The sequence below is a fragment of the Pinus tabuliformis genome, chromosome 6, assembly GCF_031772625.1.
Source record: "Pinus tabuliformis cultivar Carrire ecotype Pingquan chromosome 6, CPIR1, whole genome shotgun sequence".
NCBI lineage: Eukaryota > Viridiplantae > Streptophyta > Pinopsida > Pinales > Pinaceae > Pinus > Pinus tabuliformis.
The window spans coordinates 2,104,874,561-2,104,884,572 of NC_142292.1; positions in this window are offsets into that span (position 1 = coordinate 2,104,874,561).

Below are 10,012 nucleotides of genomic sequence, written 5' to 3' on the forward strand. Positions count from 1 at the left end.
TCCCACCCCAATGTTCAAGGATCATAAATGTCTAAGAACCGATCATATTACTTATAGTTGTGCCATCTAGATTATGAATCACATCTCCAGTTTCATCTTTTAGCACTTCTGCTTCCATTTTTGCTAGCAACTTTGGAGATGATTTTGTTTCCCACCACTTGAGCAGTGTTCCTGTAAAACACTGGATGATAGTCTTGCAGGCGTCAATTTCACTTTTCCCTCTTAAACACATGAGCTTGTATTATGTGAACATCATATCAATTAATTGTCTAATCTGGCCAACGCTAAGATCCAAATGGATGCCAGTGACTATGCCATGGGAGCAGTGTTGATACAACACGGTAAACCCGTATGTTATCATTCTGAGACATTTAATTCTGCATTAGTTAACTATCCCACATATGATAAACAATTGTATGCATTAGTACAGAGTGTGAAAAAGTGGAAACGTTACTTAATGGGCAAAGAGATAGTTATACATATTGATCATCAACCACTCCAATATCTACACTCCCAAACTAAGTTGCAGCAATCAAGACACTATAGATGGATGGGTTTTCTATAATAGTTTCATTTAGTCATCAGTTATAAAAAGGGCATACACAATAAAGTTGTAGATATGTTATATAGACCAACTATAAATGCATCTACTGTACTTAAGCATAACTCAGTATTGCATGAGAGCTACATTGAACAATATGCTCAAGATATAGATTTTAAAGATGTATATGCAACTTTAAGTCAAGGCAAATGAGTAGAAGAATTGGATTATCACACTAAGGACCAACTCTTGTATCATTGTGGGAAGCTATGCATTCCACAAACTGAAAGAGTAAAGATAATTCGAGAAGCACACACTTCTCTAATATCAAGTCACTTTGGGGTAAGTAAAACGGTTGCACAGCTGCAAAGATTTTGTTATTAGCCAAAAATGAAGGAGACAGTTTCTAGATATGTAAGAGGGTGTACCATGTGTGCTAAAAGCAAGCCCAGCAATAGAAAACTAGGCTTGTACACTACACTACCAGTTCCTTCTCATCCTTGGGAAAGTGTTTCCATGGACTTTGTTGGAGGACTGCTTAAATCTAGGAAAGGTCATGACTATTTATATGTTGTTGTGGATAGATTCAACAAAATGTGTATTTTGATACCTTGTAATAAACAGATTACAACTGAACAAACTGTAAAGTTGTTCTTTCAGCATATATGGGTTCATTTTGGATTACCCACGTCCATTGTATCTCATTGAGACACCCGATTTGTTGGGAATTTTTGGTCGAGTCTGTGGGAACTGATGGACACCAAACTGAAGAAAAGCATAGCCTTTCATCCACAGACAGATGGCCAGACAGAAGTGGTCAATAGGACAGTGATCCAGTTGCTCAAAGGCTATTGCAGCAAGCATCCCAAACTTTGGGATGAACATTTGTGTTATGTTCAACATGCTTACAACTGAGCACAACATTCTTCTACACAGAGATCTCCTTTTGAGGCCTGTTTTGGTTTCACACCAAGTTCTCCCTTGGATTTTGTCTTTGGTAAAGACATAGTAGTTGATGGACATAGTGATGTGGACAAGGCAACCAAGTTCATTGAACAAATCCAAGAGATTCACCAGGCAGTATAGGAACAGCTGGAAAAGAGCCAAGCCAAATACAATGCAAGGCATGACAAGCATCATATGGAGCATAGTTTCCAAGTTGGTGATCAAGTCTGGCTGTATATTAGCAAAGACAGAATGCAAGGTGAAGGTAAAAAGCTAAAGCCAATAAGGTATGGACCTTTCAAGATACTTGAGAAAATTGGTGAGAATGCTTTTCACCTTGATTTACCACCTTACATGCACATCTACTCAGTCGTTAATGCAGACAACTTGAGACTATTTGAACCTTCATTATTTGAAGATCCCGAAGAGCAGAGTCAATTGCCTTCTATTAATGATCTGTTACCTGAATATCTCAATGAATTGCAGGAAGACATAGTTCTGGATAGGAAGGTGAGGGTGATGTGCAGGGGAGATGTTGAGTACCTCAGGATTGGACTCAAGGGTTCCAAGACAAGCAGTGCAAAAATGATATAGATTGGACAAGTGAGACAACTATATCCTCACTTAGTCGATGATTGAAAACCAACTTTTGGTGGTCCGAAAGCTTTTTTAGTGGGAAGGCCATGATCCGAATTAGATCATTAAACACTCTTAAAGTTCACTGAACTCTGTAAAAATCATACCGAAGTTTCAAAGTATTATGGATGTCAAAGCTTATCGGAAATAAGCTTTGAACAATGGCAATTTGTGGTCAGCATGGAACAATGAGGACCCTCAGTCAAAGCACGCAGACCGTTGGCCCATGGTGACTGCGCACTAGCACAAATTAACAAATGGGAGGTCAAATCCAAAAACATAGGCAGTTTCTAATACACGATTAAGCGCTAATCGTGTATCGCAAGGCGTCCTCCTCAGTGAAGGAAAGCCCCAAGTGCTCGGTCACAAGGAAAAGCATAAAACCGTTCGGAAATTGCCGATTCTGTTAGAAGGCAAGTCCCGCACTAAAACCGACAGGATATCGGAAGGGCTTCAAGCGGTAAGTGGGTCAACCAAGTCCCGCCTGATGCCATACACTAGGCGACACGCATCCAGTGGATGAGAGAGAAAACCACTCACATCGCGTAGGTAAAGGTCATGCTACTTACCCACGCGATATGGACGGAGACCGTAGGATCTGGAGGCTACAGATCAACGACGAAGAAATGATTTGATGGATGACCGGATTCAATGGGGAAATAGGCTGAGTCATATAAGATTTGAGGTTCGTCATGACCGATGAGTTCGCAGAGGAATCAGTTTTGCTGGAAATCTTGGAGCAACGGAAATAACAACCATTCAAGGAGAACTAACACTCAGTTTGTGAGGAAACAAGTGGCCACCTCTCTATGAAGCGTTACACAGTGATGATGATGTAGAGCAGGGGAATTCCAGCGGGTAGAGGCAGGAGATCCAGAGAGCCAGGGAATGGAAACGAATAGTCAGGGAGCAGATTGGCTTTAAGCCATGAACAGACAAAGAGTAAATGAGGAAGCAGAGAAAGAGAAGTAGGAAGCCGAGATGCAAGAAAGAAGTAAATTGCAGAGAATAGAGAAGCCGAGCTGACCTATAGACCAAGGCAGCATCGAGTAGATAGAGATAGAGAGGGTCCGAGAGTCTATGAACTCTAGAGAAGGCTTGAGAGGTTCAAGCAACTCTTCTGTGTATACTTGTCAAGTATTGAGTACCAAATTGGACTCATACCACTGAGACCAGTTGAGGTCGAGATTCAGTGAGGGGAGTTTGTGTACTATAGAGACTTGGGGAATCCATGTACAATCCTACTGATCATCATCTATTCTGTGAGACTCAATTTGAGCTCACTATTGTAAAAACTCTGCTTTAAGACACAATAGAAAGGCCACCACTGAAGGCTGGACCGGGAGATGTAGCCTAGGAGGATTGGGTGAACTCCTTATTAAATTTGTTTTGTTTTATGTGTTTGCTTACTATGTTTCTCTTACTGTTTCAGTGTTTATGTATTTCAAAATATTATCGATCCATTGCATAAAATAACATAGGCACACCCCGGCACTTGAGTCTGTAATACCTTCATTATTTCTCTGAGGTCATCTACGGGTGATTTCAGATCAAGAAGAGATTGACCAATGTGGTTGTAGATGTTGTTTTTGACATTGTTTCATTTCTACCATGCATAGGTAGACTCTATAGGAAGTTGAGGTTATCTTTTGTTCGATATAAGAGGTAATTTGAGAGTATCTTGATCTAGTTAGAAAGTAGCTTGGAAGGGTTGTTCCTCCTGCTGATAACTATTATGCTGTATTATTTTATTTTTTTTAGTGATATTTCCTTCTATTAAATTCCCAAGCACAGTTTGTCACCCATGGAAATATTTATTTATTTAAGGATGAATGAGATGGAGACCAGGAAATTTGAGAGGACTCTTATTGCTGTAGATGAGAGGAGTTTTGTGAGGTGAGAGGAGTTCTGTGACATATATTAAAGGATGCACTGCACCATTTTATGACACCAATCATCTCCATGCCACAGTAGTGGATCTTTATTTCACCAAGGGAGAAACGATAAAGTATTCCTCTATAAAGAATTGGTATGTCAAGGACGAGGAATCGAGACGTGGGATTTATAATTTTATTACGAAAAGACATTTATGTGATGGAGACAAATCAAGGATTTCATGGAAAATCACCTAGAAATACTGAAGAATTGTTTTGAAAGGCAATGATGCAATTGGAGAGTTCTATTCTATTGCCTTGAAAAATAACTATCAATAGGGGGGGACAAAGATGATCCATATAGGGAAGAATTGCAGGAGTAGGATTGTTTCTAAAATTATATCTATAGGAAAGTCAAAGAACTACTACAGAGGATTAGTGCAAGTGCAACCAAATTCTCATAATGCAAGGAATTTTTTACAATGTGATCCAATGCTCATCGGTGACTAGGCAGCTACAAATACTTATCATTACATTCAGGTATAATTTGAGTTGCATTCTAAAGTCTCTAATTTCATTTATTGATAGCCCTTCCTGTGTCCTTGTCTCTCTTAATTTCATTGTGGTAGGATTGGAATGGGTTAAAAATCAAGCATGTCATTGAGTAAAATAGACACCCACATGCGACTACATGTCATTGTGCAAACTCTCTATTTTTGATACAATTTGAAGTGAGCAATATCATGTGTGCAAAACTAAAAATCCTAGCAGGCATGATGAATCTAGTCTTAGCATGGAAATCGAAACCAAGAATCATAAAATATCAATAAATTTGTGACACAGAGTAAAAAACACAATAAAAGATTCTATGCCAACATTGTCTATTTAGTGCAAGATACTACTAATATTTCATAATTTTCAGAGATGGTGGATGTCATGAAGATGCCCTTAAGCAAAGTTACTGACTTGAAGATAAGATGGTCAGTGCAACTATTTACTTTAAATAGGATAAATTTAGGTAATTGAAACAAGTTTGAAAATCACTAGAAACACCACCCCTGTTTATTGTAAATAGGCTAACTTTAGGCAATTAAAACAAGTTTGAAAATCACTAGAAACACCACCCCCACATCATTTTATTTCGAGTTGTACAAGATAATATTGAATAAAATTATGAGCACTTCCATTTAAATTGATCGTACATAAAATAATAAACAAGTTTGATGCTTTTAAAAGTTATATCTATCATTAAATATAAGATATGACAAGGAAGGCTCATAACTTTTAAGGCTATATCCATCACCAACTATAAGATAAGATTTAATGAGATGAGGAAAAGTTTGTCTTAATATAACATGTAAACGTCATATTACTTATAACTCATGCATATTGTATCTTATTGTGCATATGTTAATTTTATAACTTCAATCTAGGTAATCTTTTACGTTTAAATTGTCAAATATGTAGAAGTTACATTACACTAGCTTAAATCCAGACACAAATAAAATATCAGAAATATGGCAGGGGAATGAGCAAGCATTTTCACACAGGTTTAAAATTTCCCCTTGGTTGGTGAAGAACCAATTTAATGCTAATTTCGGTGGAGTATTAAGTTATTAACCGAAGATAAAAAAAATGTTAGTCTCTTAAATGGCTGAAAAAAGGATATTTAGAATGTTATATAGAAGTAACATTTCATGTAGCTATATCTATCATGACGTAACTATAATATTCCAACTCCATTTTTTTATATAGAAGTTACATTTCATGTAGCTATAGAAGTTACATATACGTGTTTTAAATAGAAGTTACATTTTACATAGCTATATCTACCCTAACATAACTATAATATTCCGACTCCATTTGTTTTCACACTTTTCAACATTTTAAAGATTTGTCTATTTTAGTGTGATTATGCAATTAAATAGTTGATATTGTTTAAGACATTTCCTATTTGCAACATTTTGAATTCTTAAGTGGGATCTTGGGTAGGTTTTTGTTTTTTCCCCCATGGAAAAATCGTAATTTTATTAATTAAAAATGGTAAAAATTACATGTTGTAGATTTCGGTGAGCATATGCATTAATACTAGGTTATGATTTCGTAGAATCCATAAAAGACTAGTTTATTCTTTCCTACCTTTCTTCTTTTCCACTTTTTTCCAACCACCAGTGTTGGGAGTGGATGTTACAATGAACATTTGATTCTCATTGATATTAGCTTGACATTCTTTGTCAAAGTCAGATCCCTCTGAACCATGTATTCATTTGCTGCCACTTATTTATTTCACTGACGTGTGTCGATCATACTGCTGCGAAGGGATGTTGGGCCTTTGAGTTAATGCGGAGATATGCTCTATCGTGTCCTCTTGTGGGTTGATCTATACAGTATTGTCTATATTGTTTTCTATTGTCTCATCTTCTTCTGTTGTTTTTGTTAAGGTCTCAGTTCATTGCCAACCTTTTGGTTTTTGAGATTGTTTCTTATTTCTTTTGGAGTTTTTTTAGCTTGTGGGCATGCACTGTGAAGGTGTCCTGTTTGTTGATAGCCACGGCATCGGAATGTCGTGTTTTCATAATCTAGCGGTTGAGTCCACTATATATTGTCATGGATCAGTATAATTTTTTCAGGTAACCCTTGACTAAGGTCTACTTCAACGCATATTTTGGCAAAGCTAAATATGCCTCTTGTAACTTTGTCTGCATCAATCTTGAGAAATATGCCCAACGAATTCCCTATTCCTTCTAAAAATTTGTGATGCCAGAAGTGTAGTGGAATATTGTGTATCATGACCCATACAAGCATTGTAGTAACCACCATGGGAGTGGCATCAAAGCCTTGGGTCCAAGGGATCATGAAAAGTCTTGCATTGCCCCAGAACCATGGTCCCCCATTGACGGCATATTCCTTATCCTTTACTATGTCGAATTTGACTATAAAAAACCCCTTGGAACATAGATGAATATCACAATTCGTTGTCCATGTAGAAAAAATCCACTGGTGTAAATCATCTGATTTAGGCCAAAAACCAATAAATCTACATATAACATCTTGAGTGTGGAATTCTGCATAAATCTCATTTACCTCAGGCAGAGAGACTGTCAAGGCTGGTATCTGGGATTTTTGCTCCATGATGTAGGGTCCAGGTAGTTCTAGAGGTTGTGTTGGTTTGGTTTGGGCTTCATCATTCCCTTTGACAACATCTTTGAAAGAGCCTGTGCCCTTTACGCTGTTTCAAAAGCATGCACCCCATAGTCACAGATTGAGGATGATGGTTTAATCTGAGGAAATTCCATAGTGTTCTAGTGTGTGATCATCCTGCATATATTAAGCTTTTCATACTTGCTGATATGCCTAAATTCCTTTGGATTTCATACTTTAATTCTTGTATCCACCTTCCCTTCCAAATTCGCTTGCAGATAGACCTTCCTTGCAGAGTTATAATAAAAAATTGTATCACATCCGGAGTTGTGGTGAGTGGATATGTCCTTGATAGAGGTAGATTTTCTGTATAGAGTGTTGATTATGATAGATCTAGGCGATACAGATCCCCATCCACTACTTGGATCATCCGATCTAGCACAGAATAGCCTTTGTTCCTGGGATCACAAAGATACTTTTCCTTCTTCTTGTTACCTGCCTGGAGAGTAGGTAGAATAGATTTCTCACCGTCTGATCTAGAGAGGTCATCATCAACCCTAGTCACAACACTTTCTACTGTTACTTTGTACAGCCACTTGTTTTCACCCTTGCGGGGGCATGGAAATTGTTTCCTATCACCAGATCCTGAGTGGTTCTCGTCAATACCAATCGCATAAGCTTGTGGTGTCCAATCAGATTAATAAAACGCGCAGGTAACCCGTTGGAAACTAAGACTGCATAGGCAAGTTGCACCACAATGGATCCCTTTCCCTCTGCATCTAATCTATTTCAGATGATAAATTTGATGAAGACTGCGCTTATGGGGTTCACTCTAGAGTAGGAGCCCAAAAGAAGGGGTATCACCGGATCTGATAGGAGGAGGGGAAGATCTTCTTTTTAGGAGTGCGGATCTGTTAAAACAATTTTTGATATGTATGGTAGTGCGTGATTCCGAGGGGTAAGGCTTTTCCCATATCCAAGAAGAAATTGATCAGGAGAAATGGACTCGTACACCAGTTCATGACGATAGATCTCCAGTAATAGTCCAGCTGAGTGCATGCAGATATCAGATTTATTGGGTAATCCATTGAATCCCGATCTTTGTGAATCTATGTTGCCCAGTAGGCCGGACTGTGAAATCCCGTAGAAGACTCCTGCAAAAACCTTCTTTTTCGCCATTCTCAGAATTAGCTTGGTCTCCAAAAATATTTCTTCATACAAGCTCTTTGGTCTGTAGGTTTTTGTTACTACCATATATAATGTTTTAAGTAAATGGTGTTTTATAATTCACCCAAGAGACTTTAGGAGCAACCTTGAATTGCATGCTTGTTTCCATTATACATCTAATATTTGCAACCTTTTCCACGTGAAGAACCCAATAGCCCATGTTGAAAATGAAGCAAGTACCTTTAAAATTGGGGAATATCAATTATTCTATTTCCATAGGGGGTAGATCTAGAGAAAGAAATGACAACTATCATAAATGGCTTTTGTCGGGTTATATTTAATGAAATCCCACTACAATTTGCTACTAAAGTAAATCAATTGATGAATTTGAAGCTCGAAGGTAGTTTTGAATATGTTTTGCAAGGTATCTCTATAACACTATATATCTACATGATTCTAATGCCATGAAATGGTGTCTCAATAACACTATTGTCTAGTGATGGGTGCTAGATGTAGATAGCTTTCTCATGTCCTACACGAAAGTCCTACCATTATATTTATATGAAATCTCAGAATGTGTTCAAAGTTTGTCTCAGATAAGGAAATATGTATGTACTCTTGAATTTATCTATGTTGTAATAAGATCAAGAATAAAGTTGTCATTGCAAAAAATTGGGATCTACCATGTATGTTTGCTTTACTACATGAAATTCTTGATTTGTTAGATCCCAACTAGTTAGGGTTGAATTTATTTTTGTTGTACTGAGATTAAGAATAAATTTTTCATTTTAATCACTGAAATATACCATGTAAGCTTTATTCACTACATGAAATTGTTTATCTGTTAGAGCCTAACCTATTAGGATTATGAAGAGTCCTCTTTCATGACAATATTTATGAATGCTCTATTCTTTCTAAAAGAATTACTATTACAGAAAGGTGGAAAATATATGAGATGCAGCTGAATGGTTTCTGTTTTAAAATATGTGGACGTAGTATAAAATCATTTTCAATTGCATTCAAATATTTTGGAGCACCCACTAAAGTGCTTCATTTTCCTCCTAGTTAATTCCATTTCTACTATCCCATTGCCTCTAGAAGTCCTTCTCCAAAGTGATCTCTTAACTATCTTGGAGGGAAATTGATTACTTGATTGGAACCCATGGATTACGATTTTATTAGGAGAAAGGGATGAGAAAGCTTCATATTATTCAATATATTCCCAAGTTAAAATCATATCAAACGATTGCCTTTCTGTTTAATTGATATGACAATCACTCGAGCATTTGTTAGGATTTTAAGACCTTTTTCAATGATTTTATTTTTTATTTTTTATTTTTTTTCTTAAAGTTATGTTCTCAATTAAAGAAATTAAATAAAAGGTGAAAATGATGGAATGGAAGGATTTTCTGTTTTAGGGCCTAAGAATGCCTTGCTAATGTGAAGGGCATGGTATTTTCTTGACTCAAGATTAGTCTTATTTGAATTCCTAGCATTTCTTTTAATTTCATTTTTGTTTTGTTTATATTTCTATCCTTAAAGTTGGTGATCTACTATGTGTGTAATAGGAAGTATTAACTACTAAGAAGTCTCAAAGGTGATATTGATGGCTGACTAGCTTTAAATGTCCCTACTTGACACTTTAGTATTTCATGATGATGCAAAAAAAATATTAATCAATATTAAAGGGAAGATGATTAACGTGCAA